Source organism: Perca fluviatilis, chromosome 24, assembly GCF_010015445.1.
Source record: "Perca fluviatilis chromosome 24, GENO_Pfluv_1.0, whole genome shotgun sequence".
Lineage (NCBI taxonomy): Eukaryota > Metazoa > Chordata > Actinopteri > Perciformes > Percidae > Perca > Perca fluviatilis.
This window is the reverse complement of record NC_053135.1, coordinates 15813420-15829888: the sequence shown is the minus strand read 5'-3', so window position 1 is coordinate 15829888 and position 16469 is coordinate 15813420. Positions and strand designations below refer to the sequence as shown.

Below are 16469 nucleotides of genomic sequence, written 5' to 3'. Positions count from 1 at the left end.
TGGTCCGGGTCAGCCGACCCGGCGCTGGTCTCGTTGAGATCCTTCTGGATCTCAGTCAGTGAGCGTTGTGGCTCTTCTGCTGCGGCACACTGGCTCCAGTGGAACCAGGTGTCTCCTTTTCCCCTCAGACGTACCGCGTGGGTTGTTCTCTCGGTCACCTAGAATGGCCCCATCCACCTTGGTTCTGACCACTTTCGTTTGATGACCCTCAACAGAACCCACTCCGCCTCTGGTGGCGTGGTGCTGGTGTTCTCCGTTTGCTTATTCTCCACCTGCTTAGAGAACAAAGACACTAGACCTTGCAGTTCGTGAAAATAGGCCTTGTAAGCTAGCTGCTGATCAGTGTTTTCAACCAGGGGGAGCTTAGAATGAGGGCCGGGAAAAGCCCTACCAGTCTGTAATTCGTGCTGGGTGAACCCCGTTGTGTGATTCACTGAGCTCCTGATTGACATTAAGGCTAAGGGTAGGGCATCCACCCAATTCATTTTGGTCTGTGCACAGATTTTTGCCAATTTGCCCTTCACTGTTTGATTCATTCTTTCCACTTTCCCTTGTGACTGAGGGTGATAAACAGTTCCAAATGCGTGTTTCAACCCCAACATTACTTCCACCTGCTGTAAATCTCGATTTTTGAAATGAGTTCCATTATCTGACCTGATTTTTTCAGGAAAACCATGTGCAGGTATGTAATGATTTACCAGACATTTTATGACTGATTTGCTGTCCTCCCTTCTTGTGGGCCATGCTTCTGGCCAACCTGTGTATGCATCCACACACATCAGTATGTATCTGTACCCTCTGACTGAATCTATCATGTCCGTATAGTCTATGATGATTTCCTTGCCTGGTTTGGTTTCTAAAGGATACTTTCCTGGTTCTGGTCTGATAGTGGGTCGGGGATTGAATTTAATACACTGCGGACATGTTTTAGTCAAATGTTGGGCCATGTCTTTAAGATACGGGTGCCACCAGTTCTCAAGGTTTCGCATCATTTGTGCCACACCCACATGTCCTACCCCGTGTGCTTCTTCCATAGCAGTCTGTCTCATTCTGGGGGGCAGGATGGGTCTACCGTCAGGCCCCCTCCATAGTCCGTCAGTTTCAGTGGCCCCCCTAGCTTTCCACATAGTTTTTTCCTGTGGAGATGCTTTTCCCTGCATGTCTACCAGTCGTTCTGTGCTGACCCTGACCTGAGTTTCGGTTTCCGCATTTATGATTATCATGTTACTTTGGTATCCTGCAGCTTGTTTTGCCGCCTGATCGGCTGCTTGATTTCCCTGGCCTACCTTGCTATTTCCTTTGTCATGTCCCTTGCATTTGATTACTGCTACTTTTTCTGGGAGTAGCAGAGCTTCTGCCAGTTCTTTCATCTCTGTTTCATGTTTGATAGGTCTGTTCCCTGCTGTGAGGAATCCTGCTCTCAACCACTGGCCTAGCTCCACATGCACTGCTCCTACTGCGTATGCTGAGTCTGAGTAAATATTGACTGACTGTCCTTTCCCTAGCTTTAGTGCCTCTATTACCGCTATCACCTCTGCCCGCTGCGCTGACTGTGGTCCCACCAACCTCTCAGCTTTCTGTGTTACCCACACCCCCTGTGTTTCTTCCACTACTGCATAGGCCGCCCTGAGACCATCCGTCTCATGTCTGAAACAACAACCATCTGTGTACAGCTCTCTGGCTCCTACCAACGGTGTAGCTTGTAAGTCCATTCTGACTTTTTCTTCCTTTTCTACTCTCTCAGCGCATGTGTGTGGTTCCCCTGGCCCTATCTGGTCTGCCATATTGATGCCGTCGTGTGTGAACACGATGTTTGGAGCCTCGAGAATTTTGCTCAGCCTCTGTTGCCTCAGTGTAGTAAGTGTGAATGCCTCTGAATTTACATATGCCACCACCCCGTGCGTGGTTAGAATGCTTAGTTGGTGTCCCATCACTATATGTGCTGTTTTCTGAATGAGTTTTGCAATTCCTGCTGCATGTTGTGTACACTGAGGGTGTCGTTTCTCCATATTGTCTAGCATCACGCTTATGTACATTAGTACTACTCTGCCTCCCCCTTTTCTCTGGAACAGAATGCCGTTTACGCAAGATTCTGTTCCAGAGACATCTAAGTGGAATGGCAGGCGGTAGTCTGGCGTGGCAAGTTCAGACGCGGTTGCAAATGATTGTTTCAACTCGATGAAGGCTTTTTCAGCCTCTACTGTCCAGACCAAACAGGCGGAGAGATTACGCATGCCCTGTTGTCTGACCATGTCGCGTAGTGGCTGCGTGAGGCCGGTGTAGTTGGCCACATAATTTCGGCTATAGCCTGTGAGACCGAGAAACGAGAGCATGTCCTTGACCTTGTCAGGCTTAGCGTGGTGTAGGATGGCGGATCGGTGCGAGGGTGACATGCTGACCCCCTTTTGAGAGATGACGCACCCCAAGAATGACACTTGTTTTCTGGCTATCTGCAGCTTAGATTTGCTAACTTTAAAGCCTTTGTCAGCAATCTGTTGAAGCACTGATTTAGTGGCAGTCAGGCAGGTTTCAGCTGTGGGAGCAGCTATCAGTAAGTCGTCTACATATTGAACGAGTGTCGTGTTGTCAGGTAGTTGGCAGTCACTTAACGCTTGTTTTAATACCTGATTAAACAGTCCTGGGGATAGTGCAAAACCCTGTGGCAATCTGGTGTATCTTAGTTGTTGACCTCTGAACGTAAAAGAAAAAATGTCCCTACAAGCGGGGTCCAGAGGAAGACAGTAGAACGCATTGGCCAAATCAATACAGGTGAACCAGCTGTGTGAAGGATCTAGATTGGCAAGGGCGACATATGGGTTGGGGACAGGTATAGTTTTGGTCACCAGAATGTCATTAATAGCTCTGAGGTCATGTGCCATACGGTATTTACCTGTCCCTTTCTTTTCTACAGGAAGAATAGGCGTGTTCCAAAACGAGTGTGAGGGCTCCAATACCCCACTTGCCATTAGCCCCTGTATTGTGTCACTTATGCCTTCCTCAGCCTGGGTTTTATGCGGATATTGATGTATCCAAACAGGTGTGTCAGTATTGATGGTAAAACTCACTGGTGGGCAATTTGTGAGACCTACGTCCGTGGGTCCATCTGCCCACAGATGCGCTGGCAGAAAAGAGAGTATGTGTTGAGCGAGGTGATGGTCAGTTTTTTCCCTACCATGCTGTCTAGTGACCTGTTCATGTGACAATGTGGCGGTGTTTGCTGCTGTTAGGCATATTCTGTATGTTTTAGTGGCTGGCGAAACCTGAACCCCTGGTAGTTTTGTGTCTTGCCAATCGTTTTGGGCCATGGACCTTTTGACCATGCCCCCTAATTCTTTTGCTTGGTGTTGTGGGTGTAATGCTAGGGAAACGTGAGGAACCGCCTCGTCATTCATCATGTACCATGTTTGTTGATCTGTTGTCAGTTCCACCCCTGCTGCCACTCCTTCTGGGGCCACATAGATGTATTTTGAATCTATGCCCCATGTGTGGTCCTGCAATTGATCCTGAAACAGATCTTGGTACCACTCAGTTTGTAACATATCATAAAATAGGGTAACATGTGGGGGATCAGGTGGAGAGACGTATGGTTCTAGCTGGGCTATCCAGGGCTTCCATTGCAGGTAGGCAGAGAGAAGGCCAGGAGTTTGATCCGTCTCTGGTTTCAGAAGAGCCCAATAAATGTCTGCAAGGGTGTCTTGAGTGGGGGAGACCAGGTACTGGCCGCGTAGAGACGTGCCTGGTGCGCTGCAGTGGAATGTGTTACCACCCGGCAAGGTGACTGTCATGCCATCTGGACTGCAGAGTATGGAGGCGCCCAGTTTAATCAGAAGATCACGTCCCAACAAGTTCAAAGGCACCATGGGCGAGTACACGAAAGAATGTTGTACTGATTGTCCCCCCAACTGAGTGATAAGTGGCACCGTTAATGGCAGAGTCTGTTTTTCCCCAGAGAAACCCACAACCGTGATAGCGTCTTTAGACAGTGTGCTAGCAGGAGTTGACATTAGAGTAGAACAGGTTGCCCCTGTATCTACTAGAAATGGCAGTGTTGTATTGCCAACCTTCATGGACAGCATTGGATCTGCCGTGTTATTGCTGTCCTGGCTTCTCTGTGGGACGTGTCATTGTTGCTGTTGTGGTCCCCAGCCCTCCCACTGGTCCCATTCTGTCACAGGCAGCTGACGCTTCACCGGATGAGTGGTGCATTGACCTGGAATCGGATACGGTACTGTGCCTGAGTCAGTACCACATGGATAGGGGAGAGGTTGGCTCGGACGCCCGCCCCGGGGGGGGCTGCCATACTGTGGACACTCCCTTGCCCAATGGCCGGTCCCCTTACAAATGTGGCAGATGTCATTTCTCTGCGGTCCCCTTGGTGGTCCACCCCTTCCACGCCCATTTCCCCATATTTGTCTACCCCTTCCGTATCCCCGTGCATTACCATACAATGGAGGCGGATTATGTGGAGGAGGCAGAATCCAGGGCGGAACTGGGAACAAATCAGGTGTCTCTCCCTGTGCTGTTGCTGCCACCATCACCTTTTGTGGTTTTTCAGTTTTCTTTTTTTCATTTACTTTCTGCCTAGCCTCTGCCAGCTGCATCTTTAATAATTGTGCCTGTAAATCTTTCAGACTATTTTGTTCCTCATCGAGTGTCTCCTGTGTGCGTGACAAATGGTGTATAATATGTTTCTCCCACACGGTTGATTCACACCCAGCCATGTCAGGATTTTCTTCCATGGCTGTGCGGACACTGTCCGGCACTCCCTTTAATACTGCCTTTCGATACCACTCCCTCTGGATCCCTGGCTTCCCTGGATGACACCCAGTCTGCCTGACCCAAGTTTCTTTACTTTTATCTAAGAATTCCCTGGGGTTTTGTTTAGGATCCCATTTTATTTTGGGGATGGCGGAGGAATGTGGAAGAGGATATTTTTTACGCATGGCCCTAGAAAGTCTATCCACTACGATGGTGAGTTGCATGTCATCACCGTGCTGGTCTGTCTGTGCGTCCTCCTCTAGTTCTCTAACGTCACTAGCAGGAAGGCAGCGGGCAATTACGGCCCTAAAGTCTCCTAAAGCTAATTTCTGTCCTGCAGTCAGTCCATCTAGCTTGCTCAACCATAATCCTCCCCCTTCTGCCACTGGCGGGAGTTTATCTACCAGTGCCTGTACGTCGCCAAAAGAGTAAGGTTTATAGCGAGAACCATGTCCAGCCTGCAGCAAGGGAAGGTTCTTGGGGGTGGGTTGGGGTGCTGTTCGCGGGGTGTAGGACTCTGTATCTTCCTCATCTTCATTGAACTCCAAACTACCCCCTTGGCCTGATACCTTTCTTCCTGAATCATCCACCCACTCCCCTGCTACCCATAAATGTACACTCCCTGTGTTCCCTTCATATTTTGGAGTGGACGTCTTCACTTCCCCTCCCTTGTTTCCTCCATGTGCCATTTGTTCTAACACTCTCCTGGCTGCTGTGATTTCTTTCTCTATTTTGCTCAGTTCCTCTTCGACTCTATTATCCTGTTCTTCCCTTCTGTCCTCTTCTGACCTTACACTGTGTACACTTTCTGATCTCCCTTCGGCTCCGCCTTGTCGACTACCAGATGCTAATTCCCTGATCCTTCTTTTACTGAATGCATCATTTTCACCCTCTCTATCTCCCTCTGTCATACTCTCCTGCCCCCTTGAACTAGAACTGCTAGAACTGGCAGTGGAAGACTCCGTAACTGACCCTACCCCGGATGCCGCAGAATCATCGAAATTAACCTTCATCCTTCCATCTGTGACGTGTAATATTGGATACATTCCTGGCTTTTGACCCTGTGAGTACTCCGGGGGGGGGCGCTAGGGCCACTGGGTGCGTACGGTGGTGGTGTGACTGATTTGGGCAATCCACTAGTTGGCTTTTCTCCTCCTGATTTGTTCTTCATTACATGACTTGCTCCCTGCCACCACATTGCCCACTCGGCCCACTTCCTCCTTTCTTTACTTGCGATCTCTAATCTCTTCTCCACTTTCCCTTTCTTTGACCACCCACAGGTCCTCAGAGCTTCTGCCTCCGTCACCACTTGACCTTTGGCCTGCTTTTCCCTTTTCCAGAATTCCTGTAGTAAGGATCCCTTATCCTTGAGAGTTTTTCCTTTATCAACCAATAACTGTGTTACATCCTTTCTCATTTGTACAATTATGCTCTGTGCGTCTTTGGGTTCTTTTGTTGTTTTTACCACTTTTTCTAATGCCTTTAGCTGATCTTCAGCTGTTTTAAAATGACTATTAGGCCCCCATCCCCCATCATCTAGTTCTCTGTCAAATTCTCCGTCCATGATTCCTTTAGGAGGCACTAGTTCTGCTTATATTTGGTTTGCCACACTCAAATCCTTAATCTAGATTTCCCCCAACTTACTTCAACAGACTACTGCTTTATGTTGACACCGACAGGTTTCGGGCAGTACTGCTGCTTCAGTTGAGTTTCATCTAGCACTCATACACAGTTCTCACTCATGCATTACCCTTGTCTATGTGTGTGCAAATGTCTGTGTATGCGTTGTATGTGTTTTTACTTACTGGGCTTTACACTGGCTCTGGCCGTCCGAGTGGTATGGCACACTAATGTCCCGAATACTCAGACCTAGTGAGGATGGACTTACCCAATCCCCACGACACCAAAGCTTATATATCTGTAATTTGGACTCCTGTCCACCTACTTCCACAGTAGTCTAACTAGTACCACTGTGTTTTCAGTCTTCAGTTATCCAACATTCACACAAGGCTGTATTTCTTTTTTTTTTTTTATATATTTTAGCAGTAGAATTCGGGGAGTGTCTCAGTTCCCCGGGCCTCTAACCCTTAACAGAATTTGAGAGTCTTTACCTCTCGGGCCTCTAACCCTTAACAGAATTTGAGAGTTTTTACCTCTCGGGCCTCTAACCCTTAACAGAATTTGAGAGACTTTACCTCTCGGGCCTCTAACCCTTAACAGAATTTGAGAGACTTTACCTCTCGGGCCTCTAACCCTTAACAGAATTTGAGAGACCTCACCTCTCGGGCCTCTAACCCAGCTTTATCCTGTCCCTCAGAGACCAGGTGGAGTTGCCACACTCAGGTACACTTTTTACCTTCTACTATGCATATACTGTTTTCACAATTTAGCAAGCTTTGATTACTGAGAGACAGAACACCAATGTTAATTTAGCTGTGCTCAATGCAGAAGAAAGGTCTGCTTACCTTTTGTGTCGCGACTGGGTGTTCTGCACTCCGTTCACCTCGGCTTGGAAAGTCAATTCAGGTGGTCTGGGTGACCTGCCCCCAAAATTGATGTGCCTCAAAGGTGCACCCCGAATTCAGATCACTTCAGCCCCAACCTGTAAATATGCAATGAACACACAGAGACCTAGTACATTCAATTGGCTTCTGCAGAAGGAGAACAGCACTTCCCTGCAGACTCCTCAGTCTACCCTGGCAAAGTGAGTTCTGCCTCCTTCTTCTTTCGGCCAGCTTTTATTAGGGTAAGTTCACATACACATCAATGCAATGACCTGCCTGACCTATGACTCATACGACACCCTTTACATAGCGGATGTCTGTCTAGTTTCTACTCAGCTCATGTCTAGTTTCCTATAGTGTGCTACTCTAGCAGAGCGACACCAGCTCCTTCAAGCATACTTAAGTGCTGGCAGTCTGTTCCCTCCTGTCATCCAGGTTGAGAAAGGAACAGCATTCTATGTTGGTGACTATAATGAGAGCATCAAGGCAGCAACTGCACTATATAGCTTCACCCATGACACTACTGTAGCGACTAATGATGTCACTGTCAAAGGGACAAAGTACAAAAAAGGAATGCATGTGGTTCTAGAACGAGATGATGAGGGCCCTCACATGGGTGAGATTATGTTAATTTTGATCCATCATAGTGATGTTGCCTATTTTATTGTGGGGAGGCAGAAGGCTGTGGAACTTTCTGGTTTGGGTATTCACAGTCTAACAGACCATGACTCAAACTACATGTGTGTTAAACAAGACGACCTTCTTGATTATTATCCACTAATGGGGTACAAGCTGAATTGCACATCAGTGATCATATTTCATCATTCCCTCCAAGAGTGAAATGGCAGCACTGGGGGAGGACATTAGACACGCGGTGTTGGCTGTATTACCTAGCCTACCAGAGGATAAACTTCAGTCCATCCTCATAAAGTTGGAAACTATTGGAGTGGAAACCAGATCTGATCTTCAGTTCATCAAAGAGGAGGACCTCCCTGCCAACATTACACCTATCCAGTGTCGGAAGCTTCTAAATGCATGGCAAAACGAAGGTATGTCTTAGATAATGTTTATAAAGTCCTTAAAAGACGAAAGCTACTTTTATCAAATTAAAAGCTGGTTACTTTTATACACTATACATATTACAAGGAGAAAAAAATGTATAACATTTAGGTAGGCTAAGGAATGCTTAAGTACATTAACTGAAAATGTTGGATGTTATTGTATTTAGTGGTGCTATTCTAAGAAAATGTTCTTTGTCTTCTTTTTCTCATAGACCAAACAACATGTTTGACGCTGACTCCCGTAGAACCATCTGAGATTTTCTTCAGGTCAACTACAGAGGATCCCCTATCTTCTGAATCCACGACACCTCCACCACTCCAAGTCTGCCTAGCAGTAGCTCCAGTATGAATTTGAATTTAAATGCCTGGCCTGAGAACTCCGTTGTTCCATGGAACCAAATGCCTGCTGGTATCAGGACCGCCATTGCACAGGGGAAACGTCCATCTGCTAAAGACCGCAGGGAAATGATACGAATCATCATAAATGAAATGAGGCTGACTGAATTAAATCCGTCAAAATCTCAGTGCCTGACAGTGGCCAAGATGATTGTAAAGCAGCATCCTGGAAGCTTTGCTGATGTCATGAGAGATGGCACTGTGATTGGAAGTGGCTATGGATCACTTTTGACTCAGTTAAAAACACGAGTAGAACATGTTAATCGTGGAAGTGTTCTCTCAAGACGAAGGATGCCGAAACAGGTTCCAAATTCAGCTGCAGACATACCTCGAGGACCAGTTGACCAATATGGTTGCGTGAGATGGCAGCCTGACTGTCCACAAGGAGAAACTTATGTGAGTCTCAAAGAGAAGCAGAGTGAAATGAAAGACCTCTACCGTGTTGAGGGTCCAGCTGGTGCAGACAAGGGATATTTGAGTAAGTTAATGGAAACAACCTACTTCCTTCAAAGAAAAGCCATAAATGCCAGCCCACCTCCTTCGATTGCTGAGCTGAAAAATGAGTGGCCCTATCTTTTCACACCGAAAGAGCTGTACAGCCATTTCAAATTACTCACAGACATTGTTGTCCTGGATAAGATGGATCAGGCTATGGAAAAAAAGGGGAAGCTGATCCTTCAGTTTTTTGAACAGAAGCCAGCAGGGACTAATATAGATGAGGTGAAGCGCATCCTAGGGATGTACAACCAAGAAGAAGAGTGTGATCCATGGCCAGTCATAATCCTCCTGCTTATGGCACACTTCAAAGAAATACCTGAGGGACTCCTTCTGCAGGCAGATGTAATTATTATATTATGAAGTTTTCAAAAATTATATTGGTATGATGTTGTTACCAACAACAGTCTTGAGCTTAGAAAAGTCACTGTAAATTTTGAATCAATTTTTCTTTGTCTTTTAGGTGTTGGCAACAGCAGCTTACGTTGAAGAAACAATACAGCTTCCTGACTCTCCAAGACTAATTGTCTTAGGTAGTCTATTTTCTTGTAATCACTTGTAAAGCATTGCAAAGACAGAGGCTATGAAGGACACGTTAGTTTAACGTGCACATGTTTATGTGGAAGGCAACAGAAGAAAAAAATGTGCATGTAAACCATTTGTTTATTTATGTCTAGGTGAATTGCTCACAGCAAGCGTTTGGATGCTGAGCATCGAGGGTCAGGTGGTTGTACCTCCACATCCCAACTTTGTGGCTGGAATGGCAGCTTTGTTTTCGAGCTACTACATTTTCAATCTGGTGTACCAGGAGCAAGCATCTTGCACACTGGAATTCATTCAAAGGTAACGTGCTTGAAGTAGAATGCGGTTGATCATTATTTTGTAAAGTTTGCTATTATGAGTAACAGAGATTTTATTTTGCTTTAAGTGTACTTACAGTAAATCCCTTTAACATGATTTTTGAGTTTAAAAAATGGTATGTTAGCAGTTATTTACCCAAATGCTTTATATCATTGCAGAATCAACTCCTTGTATAATAATGGTTGTCATTCTGAGAGCTGCTAAACTGTGTTTCGCTGTTTTTTAAACATTGACAATAAAGATCCATTCGATTATACATTTTGAAAACTAATTCTGCATTGGGGTGAACTGAGCATTTAGGTGAATAACCTGCAAACTTGCTTCTTTTTTTTGTATTGCATTCACAAGAAATCCCATATGAAAGTTAATTTCATATTTATGCATGATTTTCTATGCCCACCCAGCCCCCATTCTAGTCTGAAATTTAACATTCTCAAGCATAAAAAAATTCTAGCTACCGCAATTTAACATTCCAGAACTGCAGCTTAACATTCTTGAACTGTGAATTGAGCTGATGAGTAAAAGCAAAGGTTCAAATCTCAGTGGAACCTGAGTTTAAGCCAGAGTACAGATGAAAAAAAAACATCCTTTCCACTTTCCACATCTAGCTTAAAGTAGGCTTACAGGTAAAAAGTCTAAACTAAAAAGCCAACGTTGGCTTGAGGTGGCTTGTCTCTATTGCAAACACTGTTAAACTGTAACTTTACATTCTAGAATGGTAATGTTTCACTCTTGAACTGCATCTTAAAACTTCTAGAACATCACTCTATCATTTTAGAACTACAACTTAACATTCTAGAACTGCGATTAGCATTCTAGAACCGCATCTTAACATTCTAGAACTGTATCTTAAAATTCCAGAACTGCAGCTTAACATTCTAGAAGTTCAACTTAACATTCTAGAACTACAATTTAGCATTTTTAATAAAGTAAAAAGTAAACAGTAGTCAAATCTGCTTTGATGATTACAACCTTTCCTTGTAACGTCAGTCCTCTTAGTCTCCAGTAGGCTGGCTGTGGCTCAGAAGTGGAGTGGATCAACTTTCAACCACAAAATGGGCAGTTCAATCCCAGTATAACAATCCCTGCAAATAACAATCTAGAATTTGCCTACATTGTATGATCATGTCCTATGCTGACCTTCTGTTCCTCAGATCAGAATAAAGTCTGGTGACAACACACCTTAAAATTCTAGAACTTCAACCTAACATTCTAGAACTACAATTTAACATTCTAGAACTGTAATTAACATTAAAGAACTGCATCTTAAAATTCCAAAACTGCAGTTTAACATTCTAGAAGTGCAACTTGAGCTGATGAGTAAAAGCTAAGGAAAAATCACTGCTTTGATGATTACAACATTTTCCTATAATCTCAGTCCTCTAAGTCTCCAGTACCCTAGTACTCTGCCTGTCTTTCCCTACCATGTCTGACCAATTTGTTTTCCCTACATCTACCACAAACACTGTTAAACTGTAACTTCTAAATTCTACATTCTCTCAGTCTAATGGGTTGCTATGTCACTTTGAATACAGAGGTGAGGGTCACATCGGTACCGGCTGGCCACACGCCCTCTGGGAATCTGGTCCAGATCATAGATGTCTTTTTAATGCTTTCACGTGGCTAATTGGTGGACGTTTTGGCCTACTGGGACATTTCTAGACTCAGGTGGACATTGAGGACAGAAACATTGATGGAACTTGATTCCCACCACAGGGTTTAGCCTGTATTGCACATTGGGGTACAATTTCAGTAAGATGCCTTCACATCCCGCACAGTGTATTGCCATTGTCAAGCACATTGCCACCCTGGTGACTTTCTTCCATGTCCCCATACATGCCCATATATTTGGACTGACAATTGAGAAACCTTCCCTTGATATCTATGACCTGGATGACTAAGCACCTACTATATCATGACATGTTTGATTTAGTGTATTATAATTTTCCTGACGATTCCTACTAAAGATACATTCATTGGGTCAGGATGGCCGAGCGGTCCAAGGCGCTGCGTTAAGGTCGCAGTCTCCACTGGAGGCGTGGGTTCAAATCCCACTTCTGACAGCAAATCTTTTCCTTTGGAACTAATGTCTGAAACATGATAATGGGAAAAAAAAGAACCTAGCAATTCTTTGTATTTTAGGTCACACAAATATGCGCAAGATACGGAATTGTGAGTACAGCCCCACCTTTTGTGAGCATCTTCATTGTCAACCCATGTAAAGTTAGCATCTGTTTGTACACAGTAGACCTATCTACTGTTGGTTTCATTGATTGTGGCAAGTCCTTCAAAACCTTTTCTTGACTTGCCTTTTCCCACATCCTCTGTGAACGCTTAGCTTACTAAATTACTAAAGTTATTAATTAAGTTATTAATTTCTGCTTTTTCATCGTATCTTCTTGGTGATTGTTGGGTGCCTTCGATATCATACATGTGGATATGATGTAAGAACCTGCCTAGCAAACACATGTGTTACTTCCATGTTGTGGTTCCATGGTGTAATGGTTAGCACTCTGGACTTTGAATCCAGTGATCCGAGTTCAAATCTCGGTGGAACCTGATTTTAAGCCAGAGTACAGGTGAAAAAAAAAAATCCTTTCCACATCTAGCTTAAAGTAGGCTTACAGGTAAAAAGTCTAAACTAAAAAGCCAACGTTGGCTTGATGTGGCTTGTCTCTGTTGCAAACACTGTTAAACTGTAACTTTACATTCTAGAATGGTAATGTTTCACTCTTGAACTGCATCTTAAAACTTCTAGAACATCACTCTATCATTTTAGAACTACAACTTAACATTCTAGAACTGCGATTAGCATTCTAGAACCGCATCTTAACATTCTAGAACTGTATCTTAAAATTCCAGAACTGCAGCTTAACATTCTAGAAGTTCAACTTAACATTCTAGAACTACAATTTAACATTCTAGAACTGTAATTAACATTATAAAACTGCATCTTAAAATTCCAGAAGTACAACTTAACATTCTAGAACTGCGATTAGCATTCTAGAACCGCATCTTAACATTCTGGAACAGCATCATAAAATTCCAGAACTGCAGCTTAACATTCTTGAACTGCGAATTGAGCTGATGAGAAAAGCAAAGGTCAAATCACTGCTTTGATGATTACAACCTTTCCTTGTAACGTCAGTCCTCTTAGTCTCCAGTAGGCTGGCTGTGGCTCAGAAGTGGAGTGGATCAACTTTCAACCACAAAATGGGCAGTTCAATCCCAGTATAACAATCCCTGCAAATAACAATCTAGAATTTGCCTACATTGTATGATCATGTCCTATGCTGACCTTCTGTTCCTCAGATCAGAATAAAGTCTGGTGACAACACACCTTAAAATTCTAGAACTTCAACCTAACATTCTAGAACTACAATTTAACATTCTAGAACTGTAATTAACATTAAAGAACTGCATCTTAAAATTCCAAAACTGCAGTTTAACATTCTAGAAGTGCAACTTGAGCTGATGAGTAAAAGCTAAGGAAAAATCACTGCTTTGATGATTACAACATTTTCCTATAATCTCAGTCCTCTAAGTCTCCAGTACCCTAGTACTCTGCCTGTCTTTCCCTACCATGTCTGACCAATTTGTTTTCCCTACATCTACCACAAACACTGTTAAACTGTAACTTCTAAATTCTACATTCTCTCAGTCTAATGGGTTGCTATGTCACTTTGAATACAGAGGTGAGGGTCACATCGGTACCGGCTGGCCACACGCCCTCTGGGAATCTGGTCCAGATCATAGATGTCTTTTTAATGCTTTCACGTGGCTAATTGGTGGACGTTTTGGCCTACTGGGACATTTTTACACACAGGTGGACATTGAGGACAGAAACATTGATGGAACTTGATTCCCACCACAGGGTTTAGCCTGTATTGCACATTGGGGTACAATTTCAGTAAGATGCCTTCACATCCCGCACAGTGTATTGCCATTGTCAAGCACATTGCCACCCTGGTGACTTTCTTCCATGTCCCCATACATGCCCATATATTTGGACTGACAATTGAGAAACCTTCCCTTCATATCTATGACCTGGATGACTAAGCACCTACTATATCATGACATGTTTGATTTAGTGTATTATAATTTTCCTGACGATTCCTACTAAAGATACATTCATTGGGTCAGGATGGCCGGGCGGTCCAAGGCGTGCGTTAAGGTCGCCAGTCTCCACTGGAGGCGTGGGTTCAAATCCCACTTCTGACAGCAAATCTTTTCCTTTGGAACTAATGTCTGAAACATGATAATGGGAAAAAAAGAACCTAGCAATTCTTTGTATTTTAGGTCACACGAATATGCCAAGATAACGGAATTGTGAGTACAGCCCCGCCCTTTTGTGGCAGCATCTTCATTGTCAACCCATGTAAAGTTAGCATCTGTTTGTACACAGTAGACCTATCTACTGTTGGTTTCATTGATTGTGGCAAGTCCTTCAAAACCTTTTCTTGACTTGCCTTTTCCCACATCCTCTGTGAACGCTTAGCTTACTAAATTACTAAAGTTATTAATTAAGTTATTAATTTCTGCTTTTTCATCGTATCTTCTTGGTGATTGTTGGGTGCCTTCGATATCATACATGTGGATATGATGTAAGAACCTGCCTAGCAAACACATGTGTTACTTCCATGTTGTGGTTCCATGGTGTAATGGTTAGCACTCTGGACTTTGAATCCAGTGATCCGAGTTCAAATCTCGGTGGAACCTGATTTTAAGCCAGAGTACAGGTGAAAAAAAAAATCCTTTCCACATCTAGCTTAAAGTAGGCTTACAGGTAAAAAGTCTAAACTAAAAGCAATGTCGGCTTGAGGTGGCTTGTCTCTGTTGCAAACACTGTTAAACTGTAACTTTACATTCTAGAATGGTAATGTTTCACTCTTGAACTGCATCTTAAAACTTCTAGAACATCACTCTATCATTTTAGAACTACAACTTAACATTCTAGAACTGCGATTAGCATTCTAGAACCGCATCTTAACATTCTAGAACTGTATCTTAAAATTCCAGAACTGCAGCTTAACATTCTAGAAGTTCAACTTAACATTCTAGAACTACAATTTAACATTCTAGAACTGTAATTAACATTATAAAACTGCATCTTAAAATTCCAGAAGTACAACTTAACATTCTAGAACTGCGATTAGCATTCTAGAACCGCATCTTAACATTCTGGAACAGCATCATAAAATTCCAGAACTGCAGCTTAACATTCTTGAACTGCGAATTGAGCTGATGAGAAAAGCAAAGGTCAAATCACTGCTTTGATGATTACAACCTTTCCTTGTAACGTCAGTCCTCTTAGTCTCCAGTAGGCTGGCTGTGGCTCAGAAGTGGAGTGGATCAACTTTCAACCACAAAATGGGCAGTTCAATCCCAGTATAACAATCCCTGCAAATAACAATCTAGAATTTGCCTACATTGTATGATCATGTCCTATGCTGACCTTCTGTTCCTCAGATCAGAATAAAGTCTGGTGACAACACACCTTAAAATTCTAGAACTTCAACCTAACATTCTAGAACTACAATTTAACATTCTAGAACTGTAATTAACATTAAAGAACTGCATCTTAAAATTCCAAAACTGCAGTTTAACATTCTAGAAGTGCAACTTGAGCTGATGAGTAAAAGCTAAGGAAAAATCACTGCTTTGATGATTACAACATTTTCCTATAATCTCAGTCCTCTAAGTCTCCAGTACCTTATTACTCTGCCTGTCTTTCCCTACCATGTCCGACCAATTTGTTTTCCCTACATCTACCACAAACACTGTTAAACTGTAACTTCTAAATTCTACATTCTCTCAGTCTAATGGGTTGCTATGTCACTTTGAATACAGAGGTGAGGGTCACATCGGTACCGGCTGGCCACCGCCCTCTGGGAATCTGGTCCAGATCATAGATGTCTTTTTAATGCTTTCCGGTAGCTAATTGGTGGACGTTTTTGGGCCTACTGGGACATTTCTAGACTCAGGTGGACATTGAGGACAGAAACATTGATGGAACTTGATTCCCACCACAGGGTTTAGCCTGTATTGCACATTGGGGTACAATTTCAGTAAGATGCCTTCACATCCCGCACAGTGTATTGCCATTGTCAAGCACATTGCCACCCTGGTGACTTTCTTCCATGTCCCCATACATGCCCATATATTTGGACTGACAATTGAGAAACCTTCCCTTGATATCTATGACCTGGATGACTAAGCACCTACTATATCATGACATGTTTGATTTAGTGTATTATAATTTTCCTGACGATTCCTACTAAAGATACATTCATTGGGTCAGGATGGCCGAGCGGTCCAAGGCGCTGCGTTAAGGTCGCAGTCTCCACTGGAGGCGTGGGTTCAAATCCCACTTCTGACAGCAAATCTTTTCCTT

The 16469-nt window shown here is 43.6% G+C and overlaps 1 protein-coding gene and 5 non-coding genes across 6 annotated transcripts in view; 5 read left to right on the top strand and 1 right to left on the bottom strand.

Moving 5' to 3' along the window:
* The window catches only part of LOC120554235 (gastrula zinc finger protein XlCGF8.2DB-like), a 147610-nt gene that overhangs the window by 26251 nt on the left and 104890 nt on the right, over positions 1 to 16469 (bottom strand). The window lies entirely within an intron of this gene.
* trnal-aag lies at positions 12056 to 12138 on the top strand. The gene has a single exon. It is a non-coding gene; the product is annotated as a tRNA-Leu (tRNA).
* On the top strand, positions 12563 to 12634 carry trnaq-uug. The gene has a single exon. It is a non-coding gene; the product is annotated as a tRNA-Gln (tRNA).
* Positions 14214 to 14296, top strand: trnal-aag. The gene has a single exon. It is a non-coding gene; the product is annotated as a tRNA-Leu (tRNA).
* Positions 14723 to 14794, top strand: trnaq-uug. The gene has a single exon. It is a non-coding gene; the product is annotated as a tRNA-Gln (tRNA).
* Positions 16372 to 16454, top strand: trnal-aag. Its single transcript has one exon. It is a non-coding gene; the product is annotated as a tRNA-Leu (tRNA).